Genomic DNA, 26,201 nt, shown 5'->3' with positions numbered 1-26,201 from the left:
CCCTTGCTGCTTTTAATATGCTTTCTTTGTATTTAATTTTTGACAGTTTGATTAATATGTGTCTTGGCGTATTTCTCCTTGTATTTATCCTGTATGGGACTCTCTGTGCTTCCTGGACTTGGTTAACTATTTCCTTTCCCATATTAGGGAAGTTTTCAACTATAATCTCTTCAAATATTTTCTCAGTCCCTTTCTTTTTCTCTTCTTCTTCTGGAACCCCTATAATTCGAATGTTGGTGCGTTTAATGTTGTCCCAGAGGTCTCTGAGACTGTCCTCAGTTCTTTTCATTCTTTTTTCTTTATTCTGCTCTGCAGTAGTTATTTCCACTATTTTATCTTCCAGGTCACTTATCCGTTCTTCTGCCTCAGTTATTCTGCTATTGATCCCATCTAGAGTATTTTTAATTTCATTTATTGTGTTGTTCATCGTTGCTTGTTTCATCTTTAGTTCTTCTAGGTCCTTGTTAACTGATTCTTGCATTTTGTCCATTCTATTGTCCATTCTATCTCCAAGATTTCGGATCAACCTTACTATCATTATTCTGAATTCTTTTTCAGGTAGACTGCCTATTTCCTCTTCATTTGTTAGGTCTGGTGCATTTTTATCTTGCTCCTTTATCTGCTGTGTGTTTTTCTGTTTTCTCATTTTGCTTATCTTACTGTGTTTGGGGTCTCCTTTTTGTAGGCTGCAGGTTCGTAGTTCCTCCTGTTTTTGATGTCTGTCTCCAGTGGCTAAGGTTGGTTCAGTGGGTTGTGTAGGCTTCCTGGTGGAGGGGACTAGTGCCTGTGTTGTGGTGGAAGAGGCTGGATCTTGTCTCTCTAGTGGGCAGGTTCACGTCTGGTGGTGTGTTTTGGGGTGTCTGTGGCCTTATTATGATTTTAGGCAGCCTCTCTGCTAATGGGTGGGGTTGTGTTCCTGTTTTGCTAGTTGTTTGGCACAGGTTGTCCAGCACTGTGGCTTGCTGGTCGTTGAGTGAAGCTGGGTGCTGGTGTTAAGATGGGGGTCTCTGGGAGATTTTCGCCGTTTGATATTATCTGGAGCTGGGAGGTCTCTTGTGAACCAGTGTCTTGAAGTTGGCTCTCCTACCTCAGAGGCAGAGCCCTGCCTCCTGGCTGGAGCACCAAGAGCCTTTCATCCACACGGCTCAGAATAAAAGGGAGAAAAAGTAGAGGGAATTAGTAGACGTATGAGGGAAGAAAGAAGGAAAGGAGGGAAGGAAGGAGGGAAGGAAGGAAGGAAGGAAGGAAGAAAGAAAGAAAGAAGCAAAGAAGGCAAAAAGGCAAGAAGGAACGAAAGGAGGGAGGGAGGGAGGGAGGAAGGAAGGAGGGAAAGAAGGAAAAACAAAAAGAAAAAAGATACAGTAAAAATAAAATAAAGTATAATAAAGTTATTGAATTAAAAAATTCTTAATTAGAAAAAAAAAAGGACGGATAGAACCTTAGGACAAATGTTGGAAGCAAAGCTGTACAGACAAAGTCTTACACAGAAGCGTACACATACACCCTCACAAAAAGAGGTAAAGGGGGAAAAATCATAAATCTTGCTGTCAGAGACCACCTCCTCAATTTGGGATGATTCGTTGTCTAAAGGAGGGAAGGAAGGAGGGAAGGAAGGAAGGAAGGAAGGAAGAAAGAAAGAAGCAAGGAAGGAAAGAAGGCAAGAAGGAACGAAAGGAGGGAGGGAGGAAGGAAGGAAGGAGGGAAAGAAGGGAAAACAGAAAGAAGATACAGTAAAAATAAAATAGAGTATAATAAAGTTATTGAATTAAAAAAATTCTTAATTAGAAAAAAAAAAAAAAAGGGACGGATAGAACCTTAGGACAAATGTTGGAAGCAAAGCTGTACAGACAAAGTCTCACACAGAAGCGTACACATACACCCTCACAAAAAGAGGTAAAGGGGGAAAAATCATAAATCTTGCTGTCAGAGACCACCTCCTCAATTTGGGATGATTCGTTGTCTAAAGGAGGGAAGGAAGGAGGGAAGGAAGGAAGGAAGGAAGGTAGAAAGAAAGAAGCAAGGAAGGAAAGAAGGCAAGAAGGAACGAAAGGAGGGAGGGAGGAAGGAAGGAAGGAGGGAAAGAAGGGAAAACAGAAAGAAGATACAGTAAAAATAAAATAGAGTATAATAAAGTTATTGAATTAAAAAAATTCTTAATTAGAAAAAAAAAAAAAAAGGGACGGATAGAACCTTAGGACAAATGTTGGAAGCAAAGCTATACAGACAAAGTCTTACACAGAAGCGTACACATACACCCTCACAAAAAGAGGTAAAGGGGGAAAAATCATAAATCTTGCTGTCAGAGACCACCTCCTCAATTTGGGATGATTCGTTGTCTAAAGGAGGGAAGGAAGGAAGGAAAGAAAGAAAGAAAGAAAGGACGAAGGTAAAGTATAATAACGTTCTTAAAATTAAAATTGATTATTAAGAAAAAAAATTTTAAGAAAAAACCATGGACGGATAGAACCTAGGACAAATGGTGGAAGCAAGACTATACAGACAAGATCTCACACAGAAGCATACACATACACATTCACAAAAAGAGGAATAGGGAGAAAAATCATAGATCTTGCTCCCAAAGTCCACCTCCTTAATTTGGGATGATTGGCTGTCTATTCATGTATTCCACAGATGCAGGGTACATCAAGTTGATTGTGGAGCTTTAATCCGCTGCTTCTGAGGCTGCTGGGAGAGATTTCCCTTTCTCTTCTTTGTTCTCACAGCTCACAGGGGCTCAGCTTTGGATTTGGCCCTGCCTCTGCGTGTAGGTCGCTGGAGGGCGTCTGTTTTTTGCTCAGACAGGACGGGGTTAAAGGAGCCGCTGATTCGGGGGTTCTGGCGTACGGAGGCCGGCGGCGGGGAGGGAGGGGCACGGAATGCGGGGCGGGCCTGCGGCGGCAAAGTCCGGCCACCAGCCCGAGGCCCGCCGTGCGCTCTCCCGGGGAAGTCGTCCCCGGATCCCGGGAACCCGGCAGTGGCGGGCTGCACAGGCTCCGCGGAAGAGGGGAGTGGAGAGCGACCTGCGCTCGCACACAGGCCCCTTGGTGGCGGCAGCAGCAGCCCCAACGTCTCCCGCCCGCCTTGGGGTCCGCGCCTCCAGCCGCGGCTTGCGCCCGTCTCTGGAGTCAGCGCCCTCAGCCGCGGCTCGCGCCCGTCTCTGGGGTCCGCGCCCTCAGCCGCGGCTCGCGCCCGTCTCTGGGGTCCGCGCTTTCAGCCGCGGCTCGCGCCCGTCTCTGGGGTCCGCGCTTTCAGCCGCGGCTCGCGCCCGTCTCTGGGGTCCGCGCTTTCAGCCGCGGCTCGCGCCCGTCTCTGGGGTCCGCGCTTTCAGCCGCGGCTCGCGCCCGTCTCTGGGGTCCGCGCTTTCAGCCGCGGCTCTCGCCCGTCTCTGGGGTTCGCGCTTTTAGCCGCGGCTCGCGCCCGTCTCTGGAGTTCCTTTAAGCAGCGTTCTTAAACCCCTCTCCTCACGCACCAGGAAACAAAGAGGGAAGAAAAAGTCTCTTGCCTCTTCGGCAGGTGCAGGCTTTTCCCCGGACTCCCTCCCGGCCAGCCGTGGTGCACTAACCCCTTCAGGCTATGTTCAAGCCGCCAACCCCAGTCCTCTCCCTGCGCTCCGTCCGAAACCGAAACCCTAGCCTCAGAGCCTCAGCTCGCAGCCCCGCCCGTCCCGGCGGGTGAGCAGACAAGCCTCTCGGGCTGGTGAGTGCCGGTCGGCACCGATCCTCTGTGCGGGAATCTCCCCGCTTTGCCCTCCGCACCCGTTGCTGTGCACTCCTCCGCGGCTTCGAAGCTCCCCCCTCCGCCTCCCGCCGTCTCCGCCCGCGAAGGGGCTTCCTAGTGTGTGGAAACTTTTCCTCCTTCACAGCTCCCTCCCACTGGTGCAGGTGCCGTCCCTATTCTTTTGTCTCTGTTTATTCTTTTTTCCTTTTGCCCTACCCAGGTACGTGGGGAGTTTCTTGCCTTTTGGGAGGTCTGAGGTCTTCTGCCAGCCTTCAGTAGGTGTTCTGCAGGAGTTGTTCCACGTGTAGATGTATTTCTGGTGTATCTGTGGAGAGGAAGGTGATCTCCACGTCTTACTCTTCCGCCATCTTCCCTTACTCCTGCTATTGATTCCTTTTAGTGTATTTTTCATTTCAGTTACTGTATTGTTCATCTCTGTTTGTTTGTTCTTCAGTTTTTCTAGGTCTTTGTTCTTCTCCATTCACACCTCCATTCTTTTTCCATGATCTTGGATCATCTTTACTACCATTACTCTGAATTCTTTTTCTGATATATTGCCTATCTCCTTCTCATTTAGTTGTTCTTGTAGGTTTTTATCTTGTTCCTTCATCTGCAACATACTTCTTTGTCTTCTCATTTTGTCTGACTTACTGTGTTTGTGTTCTCCTTTTTGCAGGCTGCAGGATCATAGTTCCTCTGGCTTCTGGTGTCTGCCCCCTGGTGGGTGAGGTTGCTCCAGAGAATTGCTCTGTTATCCCCTTGACAGGGGATCTGATTTGTGTTATGTTGACTGGGGCATGCCCTGGATATTGCTTGGGGCCTCCCCTTTGCTCTGTAGTAGTCACTGTCCTGTCAGGACTGGGGTCTGCTCCCTAGTTGTTCGAATAGAGGCTCCAGGTCTGTTTCTTAGCTGAATTTCTTATCTGCAGTACAAGGAAGGCATTATTAAGGCACTCCCACTGGGAGAGAAGCCACTGAGTATTCCTCTTCTGGAGCTGCTCACCTGTGAATGTGCTGTGTTGTGTCTCCTTTCACTGGTTGTGTGGGCTCACAACGTACACTGTTTTTGGCACTGCTTTTGGTCCCTCCTTAACTGTGGGTATGCCAGAAATTGGCTCTGATGACTCTCAGGTGTTATTTTCACCAGGTCACCAATGTAGATCCACTGAGGTCAGGTCCCAGGACTGCAGTAGTCATGCACCTTGACCCACTGTGGGAGCTATGGAGGCAGCTCAGACTCTGACATGGCCTAACCCTCATGTGTATGTGCCCACAAAGCCCCAAACTGCTAGAGCTGTCCTAGCTGCAGGAGCACTTGTTCTTTGGGATGTTTCACAGTCCCTGAATTTATAAAGCCATCAGCAGAAGTGTAACTCCATGATTCACACAGTAGCAAGGAGAGGTTTCAACTCTTCTTTCTTAGTCATGGACCCTTGGGGCTCAGCTGTGGTTTTAGCCCCACCTCTGCATGTGTTCCTTCCACTGAGATCTGCTTCAGAAGTTGCCTGAACACATGAGCACCTCAGGCAGGAAAGAGGTGAGGTGGTGATTGTGGGGAGCAGGCCACCCAGGTGGTAGGATGCCATGGTAGTAATTGGAACACGTGAGCCCCTCAGGCTGGATTGGGGAAAAGCAAGCCACCCAGGCAGGAGGGTACTGGGGTAAGGATTGGAACACACGCACCTGTCAGTCAGCGATCAGGGCAGGTACATCGCCCAGGTTGGTGGGGATGGGGGAGGTGATAGCAGGGATGTGTGAGTTGGCTCTGGCAGGAGCCCTCCCTAGTGCCTGTGGAGGCAGGGGCCAGCACATGAGGAGAGAGCCTGCAATGGTGGTCCTGCCCTTTGAACACCACTCAACAATTGCACTTCACTCCTGTGGTGGTCCAGGCTTCTTCCATGAGCATTCCTGGTTGAGCAGCTCCTCACTCCTATCCCCTCAGGCTGTCTCCTCACAGCCAACAGCAGTCCCCTTTCCAGGTCTGCTCTCCAAACTCCACGTTCCATCACCCATCCCCCGTGCACACCAGTGGACACTCATCTTGGGCTGGGGCAAGCAAGTCTTTTGAACGGACCACCTGTGTGGGTCTCACTCTGTCCTTCCTGCCAAAGACTGGTTGCTGGGCTCTTCTCCGAGCCCTCAAAACTCCCTTTCTGTACCAGCTGATCTCCATGCTGGTGAGGGGGCTTCCCCAGATGCAGGAACCTCTCCTCACCTTCAGCTCCCTGTCAGGAGTGCAGGTCCAGTCCTGTTTCCTCTCCTCTTCCTTTCTTTTTTCTTTCATCCTACACAGTTACATGAGGATCTTGTCCTTTCATGTGTTTGAGATCCTCTGCTAGTATGCAGCAGGTCTTCTGTGAAAATTGTTCCATTTGTAGGTGTATTGAGGTGTTTGTGAGGAGACACAAACTCCATGTCCTCCTACTCCTCCACTCTCTTGGAAACCCTCTTATGTTTTCAAATTTAAGTGCATAAAATTGTCCATAGTATTTTTTTGTTAGCCTTTTATGTCTGCAGTGTCTACAATGAAGTACAAAGGATTTTTACATTTTTTTTATTCTTGATAAGGTCCAATTTATATATTTTTGTCTATCATTTTTTGAAAGTGCATTTGGTATTGTATCTAAGAGACCATTGCCTAACTCAGTGTCACAAAACTTGTTCTGATTACTTCTACTAAGTGTATTATAGCATTAGCTCTCACATTTATGTCTATAATCCTTTTTGAGTTAATTTTTTTGTATATTGTGTGAGTTAAGGGACTCTATATTTCAGTTTTCAACCAGACAAATAGAACCAGTAAGATATATATATATATATATCCATTTCTGAGAAAAATAAATAATCAGGTGCCCCATTTGAGTTCTGCCTATGGAAGGGTTTATCTCCACTATATTCCTTCAGGGATGTCTCAGAAAAAGCTCATAATGCTGCAGTTGACCACTTTGGGTGGTGCCTGCACATGAAGAACCATCTGTAAACCCAGCCTGAGTTTTCTCTTTCTCAGTGAACTTGTCATAGAGAACTCTTCATGAGGCCATAGGTGTGGAATATGAGAGAGAGAGGATAATGTGGCAGGATTAAGGGCATGGACATTTGGGTCACTTCCTCATGCAACTTACTTGTGCCTTCAAGACCTGTCTGAACTTGGTCTCCTGTACACCATTTCTATTTGATAATGTAATGCTGCTGTGCATGCCCAAATTTATGGCTTGGAAGGCCATATACCATCTAATCTATGATTGGCAGATCAGGTTGCATGGTAACTTAGTGATCCATGATTAAGTGTTCAGTCTCTATTAAGGCCTAGTAGCAAGCCAAAAGGTGTTTCTCAAATGAACAGTATTTATTCTCAGAGGATGACAGGGTTTACTCCATATTATAAGGATTGGCACTTTTATTCTTCCATAAAAGTCTTCTCAAAGGCTGCACACAGCATCTCTACCTTCCACTGACACTTCAAGTACCATCTCATCTGCTCCATCATATGGCTTGAATGGCAAAGCAGCTTGCATGGCAGTGTGGGCCTAGTGCAGAGCCTTCCTTTGTTATGGACCCCACTAAATGCTAGTAGTTTTTTGGGTCACTCAGTAAATGGGCTAAAGTAACTCATTCAAATGTGGAATATGTTGCCTCTAAAATTCAACAGGGTCACCTAGGAGTTATGTCTCTTTATGGTGGTAGTAGGGACCAGATATAGTAATTTATCCTTCATTTTAGAAAGGATATCTCAAAAATGCCCAACCCCATTAGACTCCTAGAAATTTCACAGAAGTAGAAGCCTTCAGAATTTTTGTGGAATTTATTTACACTTTCTGACATGCAAATGTCTTACTGTCATGCATAGAGCAGTTCTTACTTCCTACTCACCATGTCCAACCAGCATAGTATCATCTATGTAATGGACAAGCATGATATACCTAATCTTGTGCAAGGGAAAGGTGATCAAGATCTCTGTGTACTGGGCTTCCCTGGTGGCACAGTGGTTGAGAGTCTGCCTGCCGATGCAGGGGACACGGGTTCGTGTCCCGGTCCGGGAAGATCCCACATGTCGCAGAGCAGCTGGGCCAGTGAGCCATGGCCGCTAGGCCTGTGCGTCTGGAGCCTGTGCTCCGCAACAGGAGAGGCCACAACAGTGAGAGGCCCGCATAATGGAAATAAAAAAAAGATCTCTGTGGACTAAATTATGACCAAGTTGGAGTTGATTTACCCCTGAGATAGGACAGAAGGTATTTTCTGGCTTTGCCAGCTGAAAGCAACTGCTTCCAGTGGTCTTTACTAGCAGGTATCAACATAAAAGCATTTGCCAGCTCAGGAGAGATGCATATGTACCAGGAAATGTGCTACTTGTTCAAACAACTAAACTGCATTTGGAATAGTAGTTGCAAATGGGGCTGCCACCTGATTAAGTTTATGATGGTACACTATCATTCTCCAACATCCATTTGTTGTCTGCACAGGCCAAGTTGGCAAGTTAAATGGGGATGTGGTAGGAATCATCACTCCTACATCTTTCAAGTCCTTGGTGGTGGCAGTAATCTCTTCAGTCCCTCCAGGAATTATATTATTTTTTATTATTTTTGTAGGTGGAGGTAGTTCTAGTGGTTTCCAGTTGGGTTTTCCTACTTCAAAGGTCAAGGAACCAATGTAGAGATTCTGTCAGTTGTTATGTATGTCTATTTTCATTATATAATACATTCCAGAACTGGGGAAATAACCATAGGATGTGTTCAGGAAGCTACTGAACTCACTGTGAGATAAACCAGAGCTAAAATCCCATTGATCACCTGACTTCCATAATCCCGTATTCTGACTGTTGGAACTCAGTGACAATTTGAGTATCCTGAAATGAGTGTCATTTCAGAGTCAGTATCTAACAATCCCTGAAAGGTATGATTATTTCATTTTCCTCAGTTCACAGTCACTTTTTAAAATGGCTATATGTCCCTTTAGGGAAGGCTTGGAGAAAGGCTAACAATATAAATTTTGGGCAGTTTAGAAAGATTATTCTTCAAGGGGACTTGGCTTCTCCTTCATTCAAAAAAGTCTGGGTTTATAAATAGGTTCAAGTATGGGAGTGCATGGTGTGGCCCTGAAACTTTGTTTTGGTAGCTTAAGTTAGATTTCTGTTCACTAGTCCTAGAACTTTTTTATTTCTTGGTTTATGCAGATTAAGTAAGAATTGCATAGACTGCCCATCTATTTCTTTTCCAGAGACATCACAATCAACTAGCCAATACTATATGTTCCTGTGAATCAAACTATTCTGATTACTGTTTTGGCTCTATTCTCCATTATGTTAACCATGGCCACCTTCTTGGCAATTAAATGCTGTACCTTGGTCCCTGACACAAAGAACAACCACAGAGCTCTGCACGAATGCTGGGGTTTCCTTCGCACATGTATTTCTCATATGTATAGTGAAGGGCTGGTCTTCTGGACTCTCCTAGAGTGGGTGAGAAAATTTTATATGATAAATCCACTCTAACATTCTAATCTCCTTAAGCCTTTGGATTTCTTCCTCTACAGTACACCAAGGCAATTTAGCATTTTACCTTAATTTAGTGTATGTCACTATTGGATTCATGCCAACCAACAAAGCAACCGACCAACCAACCAAACTCTTAGTGTTCCTTCTAACTTCTCAAGCTAAAACTTTGAATCTAACCTAGAATCTCTGCTTAGTGGACCCCTACCAATACATTCAGCCTGATACAACTTTATATTTCTTCAATGATTATTCTGCACACTTAAGATTGATTTCCACACATATTTCCCATATCAGTTGGGAAAACTATGCAATTATTTTGGTGTGTATCATACCTTTTCATGGGTCATATTTTGTACCTCATCTTTTGGCTCCTGCTAGGAATTGCGTTTAGTTATAGATGTGGAAGCAAAGAAGAGTGTTGGGGTAGGTCCTGTAGAGAATTAGCAGTGCATTGTAAGACAACTACCCTAGGGAGGATAGTACAGATTCTTCAGTCAAAGGGGAAGAAGCATCCTCAGGGAAGGATAGAGGGCCTTCATCTACTGGAAAAAAGATTCAGCAGAATTTAGAGGTTTGATGTTCCCAGCCTCATTGGGTTCTGCCCATATGGTCCCATTCCTTACCAATCAATAACTCACTTTAATAGAAGATACCCTGTAAGGATGGGGACCTAATTTGTGTTATAATTTAGCCAATTGCAGGTTGGAACTCTGTTTTTGTCTTAAATGTCTCAGCTCTGTGCCTACAGAAGATGGGGGTTTATTTCTGGGCAGATAAAGAAGCTGTGTGATCATTAATGTAAAGCTTGAGCTGCAAATTTGAAGCAGGGAACTAATATTTTTATTTTGCCAGTTCTTTTACCACAGTTAAAACTAACCAGCCAAATCCATTATACTCCTTAGCTTGACTAAAATGTTCTAAGGGAATAAATGTATGCTCACCCAGAAACTCAACTTATGTAATAATTTGATTAGGAGCATCCAATGGTAATATTTTGTGCATCTCTATTGCCATATTATGCCATAGACTACCACTGCCTCTTTACCACTGAAAAAAGTTATTAATACATTTAATTCTAATTGGATTGGGGAATCAAGTTCACAAAACCCAGAGGCAATTCAGAAATGTATCCTTAAGATGTTGTTCCTCTAGAACCACTTCCATTATCAGATAAGGTTCAACCAGTGAACTAGAACGAGGTGTAGATACAAATTAAGACATACATCGCAATAAATTGTTTACCTGATTTTGGGGGCTGGCTAGGCAATAATAGGTCAGGATGTTAGAAAGGTTTGGCTTGAACACAAGCTGCAGCTGCTGTCCACAGGCAGAATTTCTTCAGGGAAGCCTCAAGTGGGCTCTAAAGATTTTTTTTTAACATCTTTATTGGAGTATAATTGCTTTACAATGGTGTGTTATTTTCTGTTTATAACAAAGTGAATCAGTTATACATATATATGTTCCCATATCTCTTCCCTCTTGCATCTCCCTCCTTCCCACCCTCCCTATCCCACCCCTCTAGGTGGTCACAAACCACTGAGCTGATCTCCCTGTGCTATGTGGTTTTTTCCCACGAGCTATCTATTTTACATTTGGTAGTGTATATATGTTCATGCCACTTTGTCACAGCTCACTCTTCCCCCTCCCCACATCCTCAAGCCCATTCTCTACTAGGTATGTGTCTTTATTCACAACTTACCCCTAGGTCCTTCATGGCCTTTTTTTTTTCCCTTACATTCCACATCTATGTGTTACCATATGGTATTTCTTTTTCTCTTTATGACTTACTTCACTCTGTATGACAGACTCTAGGTCCATCCACCTCACTACAAATAACTCAATTTCGCTTCTTTTTACGGCTGAGTAATATTCCATTGTATATATGTGCCACATCTTCTTTATCCATTCATCTGTTGATGGGCACTTGGGTTGTTTCCATGTCCTGCCTACTGTAAATAGAGCTGCAATGAATATTTTGGTACAAGACTCTTTGAATTATGGTTTTCTCAGGGTATATGACCAGTAGTGGGATTGCTGGGTCATATTATAATTCTATTTTCAGTTTTTTAATGAACCTCCATACTGTTCTCCATAATGGCTGTATCAATTTACATTCCCAACAAAGGTGCAAGAGGGTTCCCTTTTCTCCACACCCTCTCCAGAATTTATTGTTTCTAGTTTTTTTGATGATGGCCATTCTGACCGGTGTGAGATGATATCTCATTGTAGTTTTTTTTTTTTTCTTAACATCTTTATTGGGGTATAATTGCTTTACAATGGTGTGTTAGTTTCTGCTTTATAACAAAGTGAATCAGTCATACATAAACATATGTTCCCATATGTCTTCCCTGTTGCGTCTCCCTCCCTCCCACCCTCCCTATCCCACCCCTCCAGGCTGTCACAAAGCACCGAGCCAATATTCTTGTGCCATGTGGCTGCTTCCCACTAGCTATCTACCTTACTGCGTTTGTTAGTGTGTATATGCCCATGACTCTCTCTCGCCCTGTCACAGCTCACCCTTCCCCCTCCCCATAACCTCAAGTCCGTTCTCTAGGAGGTCTGCGTCTTTATTCCTGCCTTACCCCTAGGTTCTTCATGACATTTTTTTTCTTAAATTCCATATATATGTGTTAGCATACGGTATTTGTCTTTTTCTTTCTGACTTACTTCACTGTGTATGACAGACTCTAGGTCTATCCACCTCATTACAAATAGCTCAATTTCGTTTCTTTTTATGGCTGAGTAATATTCCATTGTATATATGTGCCACATCTTCTTTATCCATTCATCCGATGACGGGCACTTAGGTTGTTTCCATCTCCAGCTCATTGTAGTTTTGATTTGCATTGTTCTAATGAATAATGATGTTGAACATTTTTTCACGTGTTTGTTGGCAATATGCATATCTTCTTTGGAGAAATGTCTATTTAGGTCTGCGCATTGTTGGACTGGGTAGTTTGTTTTTTATTTTTTGTTATTGAGCTGCATGAGCTGCTTGTAAATATTGGAGATTAATCCTTTGTCAGTTGCTCCATTTGCAAATATTTTCTCCCAATGTGAGAGTTCTCTTTTGATCTTGTTTATGGTTTCCTTTGCTGTGCAAAAGCTTTTAAGTTTCATTAGGTCTCATGTGTTTATTTTTGTTTTTATTTCCATTTCTCCAGGACGTGGGTCAAAAAGGATCTTGCTGTGATTTATATCATAGGATGCTCTGACTATGTTTTTTTCTAAGAGTTTTATAGTGTCTGGCCTTACATTTAGCTCTTTAATGCATTTTGAGTTTATTTCTGTGTATGGTGTTAGGGAGTTTTCTAATTTCATACTTTTACATGTAGCTGTCCAGTTTTCCCAGCACCACTTATTGAAGAGACTGTCTTTTCTCCATTGTATATCCTTGCCTCTTTTGTCATAGATTAGTTGACCATAGGTGCGTGGGTTTATCTCTGGGCTTTCTATCTTGTTCCATTGATCTATGTGTCTGTTTTTGTGCCAGTACCATATTTTCTTGATTACTGTAGCTCTGTAGTATAGTCTGAAGTCAGGGAGCCTGATTCCTCCAGTTCCATATTTTGTTCTCAGTATTGCTTTGGCTATTCGGGGTCTTTTGTGTTTCCATACAAATTGTGAAATTTTTCATTCTACTTCTGTGAAAAATGTCAGTGGTAGTTTGATAGGGATTGCATTGAATCTGTAGATTGCTTTGGGTAGTAGAGTCATTTTCACAATGTTGATTCTTCCAATCGAAGAATATGGTATATCTCTCCATCAATTGTGTCATCTTTAATTTCTTTCATCAGTGTCTTATAATTTTCTGCATACAGGTCTTTTGTCTCCTTAGGTAGGTTTATTCCTAGATATTTTATTCTTTTGGTTGCAATGGTAAATGAGAGTGTTCTCTTAATTTCATGTTCAGCTTTTTCATCATTAGTGTATAGGAATGCAAGAGATTTCTGTGCATTAATTTTGTATCCTGCTACCTTACCAAATTCATTGATTAGCTCTAGCAGTTTTTTGGTAGCATGTTTAGGATTCTCTATATATAGTACCATGTCATCTGCAGACAGTGAGTGTTTTACTTCTACTTTTCCGACTTGGATTCCTATATTTCTTTTCTCCTCTGATTGCTGTGGCTAGACTTCCAAAACTATGTTGAAAAAGAGTGGTGAGAGTGGGCAACCTTGTCTTCTTCCTGATCTTAGTGGAAATGCTTTCAGTTTTTCACCATTGAGCATGATGTTGGCTGTGGGTTTGTCATATATGGCCTTTATTATGTTGAGGAAAGTTCCCTCTATGCTTACTTTCTGGAGGGGTTTTATGATAATTGGGTGTTGAATTGTGTTGAAAGCTTTCTCTGCATCTGTTGAGATGATCATATGGTTTTGCTCCTTCAATTTGTTAATATGGTGTATCACGTTGATTGATTTGTATATATTGAAGAATACTTGCATTCCTGGAATAAACCCCACTTGAACATGGTGTATGATCCTTTTTAAAAATGCTGTTGGATTCTGTTTGCTAGTATTTTGTTGAGGATTTTTCCATCTATGTTCATCAGGGATATTGGACTGTAGTTTTCTTTCCTTGTGACATCTTTGTCTGGTTTTGGTATCAGGGTGATTGTGGCCTTGTAGAATGAGTTTGGGAGTGTTCCTTCCTCTGCTATATTTTGGAAGAGTTTGAGAAGGATAGGTGTTAGCTCTTCTCTAAATGTTTCATAGAATTTGCATGTGAAGCCATCTGGTCCTAGGCTTTTATTTGTTGGAAGATTTTTAATCACAGTTTCAATTTCAGTGCTTGTGATTGGTCTCTTCATATTTTCTATTTCTTCCTGGTTCAGTCTCGGCAGGTTGTGCATTTCTAATAATTTGTCCATTTCTTCCAGGTGGTCCATTTTATTGTCATGGAGATGCTTGCAGTAATCTCTCATGATCTTTTGTATTTCTGCAGTGTCAGGTGCTACTTCTCCGTTTTCATTTCTAATTCTATTGATTTGATTCTTCTCCCCTTTTTTCTTGATGAGTTTGGCTAATGGTTTATCAATTTTGTTTATCTTCTCAAAGAACCAGCTTTTAGTTTTATTGATCTTTACTATCGTTTCCTTCATTTCTTTTTCATTTATTTCTGATCTGATCTTTATGATTTCTTTCCTTCTGCTAACTTTGTGGTATTTTGTTCTTCTTTCTCTAATTGCTTTAGGTGCAAGGTTAGGTTGTTTATTTGAGTTGTCTCCTCTTTCTTAAGGTAGGCTTGTATTGCTATAACCTTCCCTCGTAGAAGTGCTTTTGCTGCATCCCATATGTTTTCGGTCGTCATGTTTTCATTGCCATTTGTTTCTAGGTATTTTTTTTGCTTTCCTCTTTGATTTCTTCAGTGATCTCTTGCTTATTAAGTAGTGTATTGTTTAGCCTCCATGTGTCTGTATTTTTTGCAGATTTTTCCTGTAATTGATATTGAGTCTCATAGCATTGTGGTCAGAAAAGATACTTGATACGATTTGAATTTTCTTAAATTTACAAAGGCTTGATTTGTGACCCAAGATATGATCTATCCTGGAGAATGTTCCATGAGCACTTGAGAAAAATGTGTATTCTGTTGTTTTGGGATGGAATGTCCTATAAATATCAATTAGCCCATCTTGTTTAATGTATCATTGAAAGCTTGTGTTTCCTTATTTATTTTCATTTTGGATGATCTGTCCATGGGTGAAAGTGGGGTGTTAAAGACACCTACTATGATTGTGTTACCATCGATTTCCCCTTTTATGGCCGTTAGTATTTGCCTTATGTATTGAGGTGCTCCTATGTTGGGTGCATAAATATTTACAATTGTTATGTCTTCTTCTTGGACCGATCCCTTGACCATTACCTAGTTTCCTTCTTTATTCTTGTAATAGTCTTTATTTTAAAGGCTATTTTGTCTGATATGTGAATTGTTACTCCAGCTTTCTTTTGATTTCCATTTGCATGGAATATCTTTCTCCATTCGCTCACTTTCAGTCTCTATGTGTCCCTAGGTCTGAAGTGGGTCTCTTGTAGACAATATATATACGGGTTTGTTTTTACATCCATTCAGCCAGTCTGTGTCCTTAGGTGGGCGCATTTAATCCATTTACAGTTAAGGTAATTATTGATATGTATGTTCCTATTCCCATTTTCTTAATTGTTTTGGGTTTGTTATTATAGGTCTTTCCCTTCTCTTGTGGTTCTTGCCTAGAGAACTTCCTGTAGCATTTGTTGTAAAGCTGGCTTGGTGGTGCTGAACTCTCTCAGCTTTTTCTTGTCTGTAAAGATTTTAATTTCTCCATCAACTCTGAATGAGATCCTTGCTGGGTAGAGTAATCTTGGTTGCAGGTTTTTCTCCTTCATCACTTTAAATATGTCCTGCCACTCCCTTCTGGCTTGCAGAGTTTCTGCTGGAAGATCAGCTGTTAACCTTATGGGGGTTCCCTTGAGTGTTATTTGTTGTTTTTCCCTTGTTGCTTTTAATATATTTTCTTTGTATTTAACTTTTGACAGTTTGATTAATATGTGTCTTGGTGTGTTTCTCCTTGGATTTATCATGTATTGGACTCTGTGTGCTTCCTGGACTTGATTAAATATTTCCTTTCCCATATTAGGGAAGTTTTCAACTATAATCTGTTCAAATATTTTCTCAGTCCTTTTCTTTTTCTCTTCTTCTTCTGGAACCCGTATAATTCAAATGTTGGTGCATTTAATGTTGTCCCAGAGGTCTCTGAGACTGTCCTCAGTTCTTTTCATTCTTTTTTCTTTATTCTACTCTGCAGTAGTTATTTCCACTATTTTATCTTCCAGGTCACTTATCCATTCTTCTGCCTCAGTTATTCTGCTATTGATCCCTTCTAGAGTATATTTAATTTCATTTATTGTGTTGTTCATTGCTGCTTGTTTCCTCTTTGATTCTTCTAGTTCCTTGTTAAATGTTTCTTGCATTTTCTCTCTTCTATTAACAAGATTTTGGATCATCTTTACTATCATTATTCTGAATTCCTTTTCAGGTAGACTGCCTATTTCTTCTTCATTTGTTAGGTCTGGTGGGTTTTTACCTTGCTTCTTCATCTTCTGTTTTTTCTGTCTTCTCATTTTGCTTATCTTACCGTATTTGGGATATCCTTCTCACAGGCTGCAGGTTAGTAGTTCCCGTTGCTTTTGGTGTCTGTCCCCAGTGGCTAAGGTTGGTTCAGTGGTCTGTGTAGGCTTCCTGGTGGAGGGGACTAGTGCCTGTGTTCTGGTGGATGAGGCTGGATCTTGTCTTTCTGTTTGGCACTTCCACATCTGGTGGTGTGTTTTGGGGTGTCTGTGTCCTTATTATAATTTTAGGCAGCCTCTCTGCTAATGGATGGGGCTGTGTTCCTCTCTTTCTAGATGATTGGAATAGGGTGCCCAGCACTGTAGCTTGCTGGTCATTGAGTGATGCTTGGTCTTGGTGTTGAGATGGAGATCTCTGGGAGATTTTTGCCATTTGGTACTATGTGCAGCTGGGAGGTCTCTTGTGGACCAGTGTCCTGAAGTTGTCTCTCCTACGTCAGAGGCCCAGCAGTGACTCCTGGCTGGAGCACCAAGAGCGTTTCATCCACACAGCTCAGAATAAAAGGGAGAAAAAAATAGAAAGAAAGAAAAAGGGTAAAATAAAATAAAATAAGATAAAATAAAGTTATTAAAATAAAAATTATTATTATGAAAAAAATTCTTTAAATAAAAAAAAGAAAAGAAATAAAAAACGGATGGATAGAACCCTAGGACAAATGGTGGAAGCAAAGCTATACAGACAAAATATCACACAGAAGCATACACATACACACTCACAAAAAGAGGAAAAGGGGAAAAAATAATATATTTTGCTCCCAAAGTCCACCTGTTCAATTTGGGATGATTCGTTGTCTCTTCATGTATTCCGCAGATGCAGGGTACATTAAGTTGATTGTGGAGCTTTAATTCGCTGCTTCTGAGGCTGCTGCAATTTCCCTTTCTCTTCTTTGTTTGCACAGCTCCCAGGGCTCAGCTTTGGATTTTGCCCCACCTCTGCGTGTAGGCCTCCTGAGGGCGTCTGTTGTTCACTCAGACATGATGGGTTAAAGGAGCCGCTGTTATGGGGGCTCTGGCTCACTCAGGGCGGGGGGCGAGAGGGGTACGGTTGCGGGGCGAGCCTGTGGCAGCAGAGGCCAGTATGACGTTGCAGCAGCCTGAGGCCTGCCGTGCGTTCTCCCGGGGAAGTTTTCCCTGGATTATGGGACCCTGGCAGTGGCAGGCTGCACAGGCTCCCAGGAGGGGAGGTGGGGATAGTTACCTGTGCTTGCACACGGGCTTCTTGGTAGCGGCAGCAGCAACCTTAGCGTCTCATGCCCGTCTCTGTGTTCCGCGCTGATAGCCGTGGCTCAAGCCTGTCTCTGGAACTCCTTTAAGCAGCACTCTTAATCCCATCTCCTTGAGCACCAGGAAGCAAAGAGGCAAGAAAAAGTCTCTTGTCTCTTTGGTAGCTCCAGACTTTTCCTGGACTCCCTCCGGGCTAGCAGTGGTGCACTAATCCCTTCAGGCTGTGTTCACACCGCCAATCCCAGTCCCCTCCCTGCGCTCCTACTGAAGCCCATGCCTCAGCTCCCAGCCCCCGCCCGCCCTGGCGTGTGAGCAGACAAGCCTTTCGGGCTGGTGAGTGCACATCGGCACTGATCCACTGTGCAGGGATCTTTATGCTTTACCCTCCGCACCCCTGTGGCTGCGCTCTCCTCCTCGGCACCGAAGCTCCCCATCTCTGCCACCCACAGTCTCTGCCTGCGAAGGGACTTCCTAGTGTGTGGAAAGCTTTCCTCTATCACAACTCCTTCCCACTGGTGCTGGTCCCATCCTTATTCTTTTGTCTCTGTTTTTTCTTTTTTCTTTTGCCCTACCCAGGTACATGGGGAGTTTCTTGCCTTTTGGGAGGTCTGAGGACTTCTACCAGTGTTCAGTGGGTGTTCTATAGGAGCAGTTCCACGTGTAGATGTATTTCTGATGTATCTGTGGGGAGGAAGGTGATCTCCGCATCTTACTCTTCCACCATCTTCTCCCAAAGACGTTTTAATTGATTGAATCTGGTCCACCCAGATTACTTAAAATAATATCCCTTAATTAAAGTTAATGGATTATGGATTTTTATCAGTTCTACAAAATAGCTTCACAACAACACTTACATTAATATATGATTGAATAACTGGGCCCTGTAGCCTAGCTAAGTTGACATATAAAAAATGACTATCACAGTTATCAACTTTATTCTCTTCCATGTGAATGTCTGATTGTCCTAGCACCATTGGTTGAAAAGACTATTCCTTTCCCCTTGATCTTTCTTTTCATTCTTGTTGAAAACCAGTTGACCATAAATGTAAAGGCTGGATTTCTGGATTTTTAACTATATTCTATTGATTTATATGTCTATCATAATGATAGTACCACAGTCACTTGATGACTTTATATTTGTAGTAAGTTTTGAAATCAAGAAGTGTGAGTCCTCCAATTTTGTTCTTCTACTCCAAGTGTGGTTTGGTATTTTGCATTCTTTGCATTTACATTTAAGGTAAGCTTGCCAAGTTCTACCAATAAGACAGCTGAGGTTTGGCTAGGCATTGCATTTAATCTATAGATTGATAGTACTGCCATCTTAGCAACATTATGTATTCCAATTTATAGGCATAGTACTCATTCCATTTATTCTGGTTTTCTTTAATTTCTTTCAACAGTGTTTAGTCTTTCCTTTGTACAAGTTTTGCAAATCTATGATTAAATTTATTCTAAGTATTTTATTCTTTTTGATACTATTTAAATGGTATTCCTTTTTTAACTTCATTCTTAGACTATTTATTGTTAGTGTATTGAAATATGATAGATTCTTAAAATTTTCAACTGTATTCTGCAAGCTTGTTGAATTTTTTCATTACTTCAAAAGTATTTTTAGTGGATTATTTAGGATTTTCCATATATAAGACTATGGCATCTACAAATAAGCATAGCTGTACTTCCTTTCCTTCCTTACTTAATTCCACTGGCTATAGCTTACAGTAAATTATTTAAAATAAGTGGTAAGAGTGGATATTTTCTTCTTGTTCCTTATCTTAGTAGAAAAACATACCGTTTTAACCATTAAATATAGTATCAGCTGTGGATTTTTCGAGATGCACTTTTTCTGGTTGAGGAAGTGAAATTTTAATTCCTGGTTTGTTGAATATTTTTCCTCATGAAAAGGCATTAGAATTTATCAAATGCTTTTTTTTGTATCTATTGAGATGGTCATGTGGCTTCCATTTTTCTTCTGTTAATATAATGTATTATATTGATTGATTTTCAGATGTTAAACCAACCTTGATCATGGTATATAGTTCTGTTTTATATATTGCTGAATTCAGTTAGTAGGTAATTCAGTGAGGATTTTGGCATATGCATTCATAGGAATATTGGTTTGTTTGTTTCTTTTTCCCTTTCCTTTTGATATCTTTGACTGGCTTTTGTGTGAGGGTGATACTTGTCTCCATGTCAGATGAGTTGGGGGTGTTTTCTCTTCTATTTTTGGGAGAAGTTGTGAATAATTGGTATTAATTATTCTTTAAAAATACAATAAAATTCACTCATGAAGTCATTTGGTCCTGAACTTTTCTTTGTGGGTAGTTTTATGAATACTAATCCAATCTCTTTACTTATAATAAGTCTATTCAGATTTTCAAATTTCTTTTTGATTCTGTTTCAGTCGTTTCTGTTTGATAAATTCATCTATTTCACCTGTGGTTTTAATTTGTTGGCACACATTTGTTCACAATAGTCACATATAAACTTTTAAATTTCTATTAAGTCAGTAATAGTATTCTTCTTTTCAATCCTGATTTTAGTAATTTGAGATTTCTCTCTCTCTCTCCTTCTGTTTCAGTGTAGTGAAAGCCTTGTCAATTTTATTGTTATTTGCAAGGAATCAATTTTGGTTTTATTGTTTTTATTGACTGTTTTTCAATTCCTTCTCTCATTAATTTGTGCTCTGATATTTATTATTTTTTTCCTTCTACTTGCTTTGGGTTTATTTTTATTTTTATCTTTCTATTTTTAATTTCCAATGGTAAGAGATCCAATAATTGATTTGAGTTTATTTCTTTTTCAATATATGTGTTTATATCTGTAAATTCTCCTCTAAGGACTAATTTAGTTATGTCCTATGAGTTCCAGTATATTGTGTTTTCATTTTCATTCATTTCAAACTATTTTCTAGATTCTCTTGTGATTTCCCCTATGACTCATTTGTTATTTATGAGTATGTATTTAATTTATTATATATTTGTGAAATTTCAAAAGGTCATTCTATTATTTAGTTCTAATTTTAAAAATTATAGCTTTAATATTTATTTTTAAGATAAAGCTCCAATCATTTTTCCACTTATATATTATAGAATTTCAATTCCATTCAGGGTAGATGAATTTAAACAGTTATTCACCAGAAAAGAGAGAAGAAATCTGTCAGCTTTCTTTTTCTGTTTCTTTTAAATAGAAATTTAAAATCTAAATATAAAACCCCAACTTTTCATGCCCCATTCTTTTTGATATAAAAATTGATAAAGCCCCAACTGTATACTTGAACCTTTTAGAAAATGCCACTTTTATAGCAGTGGAGATTCTTACTGTGCTTTCCAGTTTTAATCCACATTTTTTTCATTTTGTTGTGTTTTTTAATATTTTTTCCAGGTTTATAGAGATATTGTTGATAACATGTAAATTTAAGGCATAGAATATGATGACTTGATACATATATGTATTATAAAATGATTACCAGAATAAAAACACCTCCATCCCCTCACATAATTATATTTTTATGGTGATAATATTTAAGTTTTACTCTCTTAACAACTTTCAAGTAAATAATACAATACTGTTTACTATAGAAACCACGTTGTACATAGATTCCTAGAACTCATTTATCTTATAGCTGAAAGTTTGTACCCTTTGACAATCATCTCATTTGCACACCCCCTAACCCCTGGTAACCACCATTCTATTCTCTATTTCTATGAGTTTGATTATTTTAGATTCCACATATAAATGAGAACATGTAGTGTTTGTCTTTCTTTGACTTATTTCACTTACCATAATTCCCCAAAGGTCCATCCATATTTTCACAAATAGCATAATTTCCTTCTTTTTTAGGGATGAATATATATATATATATTTGACATTTTCTTTATCCATTCATCTGAAAATGGACACAATTTGTTTCCATGTCTTGACTATTGTAAATAATGCTGTGATAAACATAGTGGTGAGGATGTTTCTTTGAGATAGTAATTCATTTTTTATTGAGGTATAATTGACATACATGATATTAGTTTTAGGTATACATAAATGATTTGATATTTGTATATATTGTGAAATGATCACCACAATAAGTCTAGTTAACATCTGTCACCATAGATAGTTACAATTTTTTACTTGTGAGTAGAACTTTTAACATTTGCTCTCTTAGCAATTTTCAAATATGCAATACAGAATTGTTAACTGTAGTCTCCATGCTGTACATTACAGCCCAATGACTAATTTATTTTATAACTGGAAGTTTGTACCTTTTGACTCCATTCACCTGTTTCATCCACCTTTCAACCCCCATTCTGGTAATAACTAATCTGATCTCTATATCTATGCATTTGTTTTGTTTTAAATTCCACATATATGTGAAATCATTCAGTATTTGTCTCTCTGTGACTGACTTATTTCATGGTAATTCTATTCTTAATTTTTTGAGGAACCTCTGTATTCTTTTCCACAGTGGCTGTGCCAATTTACATACCTACCACCAGTGCACAAGGGTTCCTCTTTCTCCATATCCTCACCAACACTTATCTCTTGGCTTTTGATAGTAGCCATTCTGACAGGTGTGAGGGGATATCTCATTGCAGTTTTAATTTGCATTTTCCTGATGATCTTCCCATATACCTATTGGTTATTTGGAAAAATGATTATTAAATTTCTTTGCCAATTTTTTAGTCAGATTTTTTGCTATTGAGCTGTATGAGTTCCTCATATAGTTTGGATATTAAATCATTATATGTATGGTTTGCAAATATTTTTGCTCATTCTGTATGGTGTTTTTTGAATTTGTTTATTATTTCTTTTGTTGTGTAGAAGGTTTGATGTAATGCCCTATGGCCCCCTTCTCAAATATTAATTGACTGTAAATACATGGGTTTTATTTCATAGCTCTTGATTTTGTCCATTAGTCTATGTGTCAGTTTTTATGTGAGTACCATAATATTTTGATTAATATAGCATTATCATATTGTTTGAAATCAGGAAGTGTGATGTCTCCAAATTTGTTCTTTTCTTTTCAGGATTGCATTGACTGTTTGGGGTCTTTTATTACTCCATATACATTTTTGGACTGTTTTTTTTTCCTACTTCTGTGAAAAATGCCATTGGAATTTTGATAATTGTATTGAATATATAGATTATTTTGGTAATCATGGACATTTGAATAAATTTAATGATATTAATTCTTATGATCCACAAGCATGGAATATCTTTCCTTTTGTTTGTGAGTTCTTCAATTTATTTCATTAAATTATGTAGATTTAGTATTTACATCTTTCATATCCTTGGTTAAATATATTTCTGAGTATTTTATATTTTTGGTGCTGTTGTAAGTGAATTCTTTTTAATTTCTACTTAAGATAATTTGTTGTTAGTGTATAAACACACAACACATTTTTATGTTAATTTGTATCCTATAATTTTACTAAATTTGTTGATTACTTTTACCAGTTTATTGGTAGAATATTTAGGATTTTCTATATATAAGATCATGTCATCTGGAAACAGAAATTTTCTATCTTTTTTTCTTATTTGAATGTCATTTATTTCTTTTTCTTGACTGATTGCTCTGGGTAGGACTTCCAGTACTATGATGAATAGGAGTGGTGATAGTGGGCACCCTTGGTTTTTCCTCATCTTAGAGGCAAAGCTTTCAACTGTTCACCATTGAGTATAATGGCAGTTGTGCTTGTCATATTTGATGAGGTACATTCCTTATGTTGAGGTATCTTACTATAGAAATTTGTTGAGAATTATATTTTTAATATGAAGAGATGTTGAATTATATCAAAGGCTCTTTCTGTATCAATTGAGACTACTATATATATATAATTTTCATCTTTCATTTTATTAACGTTATGTATTACATTTATTGATTTGCATATGTTGAGCCATCCTTGCATCCCAGGATAAATTCCACTTCATCAAGGCATAAGATCCTTTTAATTTGCTGTTGAAGTTACATTGGTTCAGCATTTTTAATCTATATATATCGGGGATATTGCTTTTAATTTTAATTTCTTTTAGTGTCTTTATCAGGCCTTGGTATCAGGTAATACTGACCTTGTAAAATTAGCTTGAGAGTGTTCCAATTTTTTTGAAATATTTTATAAGGATTGTTGTTATTTTCCCTTTAAATATTTTGTAGAATTCACCAGTGAATCGATCTGGTCCTAGGCTTTCCTGGGTTGGCAGGATTTTGATTACTTATTCTATCTCTTTACTCATTATTGTCCTGTTCAGATTTTCTATTTCTTCATGACTTTGTCTTAGCAGGTTGTATGAATCTAGGAATTTATTCATCTCTTCCACGTTGTCCAATGTGTTGGTGTATAATTATTCATTGTGATTTTTTATGATTCTTTGTATTTCTGTGGTGTCAGTTGTAATGCCTCCTCTTTCATTTCTGATTATATTTATTTGACTTGTCCCTTTTTTCCTTAGTTATTCTACCTAAGGCTTTGCCAATTTTGTTTCTCTTTACAAAAAAAAAAAAAAACAAAACCCCAAAAAACCCCAACTTAGTTTCTTTGATCTATTCTCTTGTTTTCATGGTCTCTATTCAATTTATTTTGCTCTTATCTTTGTTATTTTCTTCCTTATGTTAACTTCGGGTTTAGTTTCTTTTCTATCTAGTTCCTTGAGGTGTACTGTTAGGTTATTTATGTTGTCCCGTTTTTTTACTTAATGTGGGAATTTATTGTTATAAACATCCTTATTAGAACTGTTTTTGCTGCATTTCATATGTTTTGTTATGTTGTGTTTCCTTTTTATTCATTTCAAAATATCTTTTTACTTCCCTTTCAATTTATTCTTTGACCTATTTGTTGTTCAGGATAATGTTGTTTAATTTCCACACATTTGTGAATTTTCCAGTTTTCCTCCTGTTATTGATTTCCAGATTCATACCATTATGGTCATAAAAGATACTTGGTATGATTTCAATTTTCTCACATTTGATAAGGCTTATTTTGACCTAACATCTGATCTATGCTTAAGAAGTTTTCATGCATGTCTAAGAAGAATGTACATCCTGCTACTGTTGGGTGGAGTGTTCTCAATATGTCTGTTAGGTCTATTTGATCTAAGGTATAGTTCAAGACCAGCATTTCCTCATTGGTTTTCTGCCTGGCTTATCTTTCCATTGTTGAAAGTGGATTATTGAAATCTCCTACTATTATTGTACTGTTTTCTATTTTTCCCTTTAGATCTGTTACTATTTGCTTAATATCTGTAGGAAATCTGATGTTGGGTACTTATTTATAGTTGTTATATCCTCTTTATGAATTGATCTCTTTATATATAATGATATATATATATATATAATATATATATAATATATATAATATAATATAATATATAATATAATATATATATTATATATCTTATATATATCTTATATATATATATATATAATATATAATATATATTATATATATATAATATAATATATATATTATATATATATTATATATATTATATATATTATATATATTATATATATATTATATATATATTATATGTGTATATATATAATATATATAATATATATATATTATATATATTATATATATAATATATATTATATATATTATATATATATAATGACCTTCTTTATCTCTTGTTATAGTTTTTGACTGAAAGTCTATTTTGTCTTATACAAGTGTAGCTAACCCTTTTCTTTTTTGTTTTCCAGTTGTTTGCAATATCTTTTTTTTTCCTTTTCTTTGAGCCTATGTATGTCCTTAAAGCTGAAATGAGTTTCTTTTAGATAGCATATAGCTGGATCTTGTTTTTCAATCCATTCAGCCAGTCTATGACTTTTGATTGAAGAATTAAATTAATTATATTTATAGTAATTATTGATAGGTAAGGATTTATGAATGACATCATATTAATTGTTTTCTTGTTTTGTAGTTCATTTGCTCCTTTCTTCCTCTTATGTTGTCCTTCTTTGTGAACTGATGATTTTCAATAGTGGCATGCTTTGATCCCTTTCTCTTTATCTTTTGAGTATCTACTGTAAATTTTACTTTGTGGTTGTTATAAGACTTCCATAAAACCTTTTATAGGTGTTACAGTCTATTATAAGCTGATAATAACTAAACTTAGATTACATACAAAAAGCTCCATCATTTATCTTCCCCACAACACCATTACATATTTTAATTTTCAGTGTCATAATTTGCCTCTTTCTATATTGTGTATTCATTAAAACTTGTTGCTGATATTATTTTTAATATTTTGTTCTAAAACATTATACTAAAGTTAATTGATTAAGATACCATTATATTACAATGTTGGAGAATTGTGAAATTGACTATATACTTATCTTTAACAGCATGTTTTATATTTTCATTTGTTTTCATATTAATAGTTATCATCCTTTTATTTCAGCTCAAAAAATTCCTTTCAACATTTCTTATAAGGCAGGTCTAGTGATGATGAACTCTCTCAGCTTTTGTTTGTTTGGGAAAGTCTATATCTCTCCTTTATTCATGAAAGATAACTTTGCTGGGTAAATTATTCTTGGTTCCCAGTTTGTTTCTTACAGCATTGTTTCTGTCTTAAAGGGGTTTCCTTATATGTGAGTATATTTGTTCTTACTGTTTTTTAAAATTTTCTCTTTTGCTTTGGTTTGCACTGTTTAATTATAATGTGTCTTA

This window comes from Tursiops truncatus, chromosome X (genome assembly GCF_011762595.2).
Source record: "Tursiops truncatus isolate mTurTru1 chromosome X, mTurTru1.mat.Y, whole genome shotgun sequence".
NCBI lineage: Eukaryota > Metazoa > Chordata > Mammalia > Artiodactyla > Delphinidae > Tursiops > Tursiops truncatus.
Note: the sequence above shows the minus strand (reverse complement) of the source record.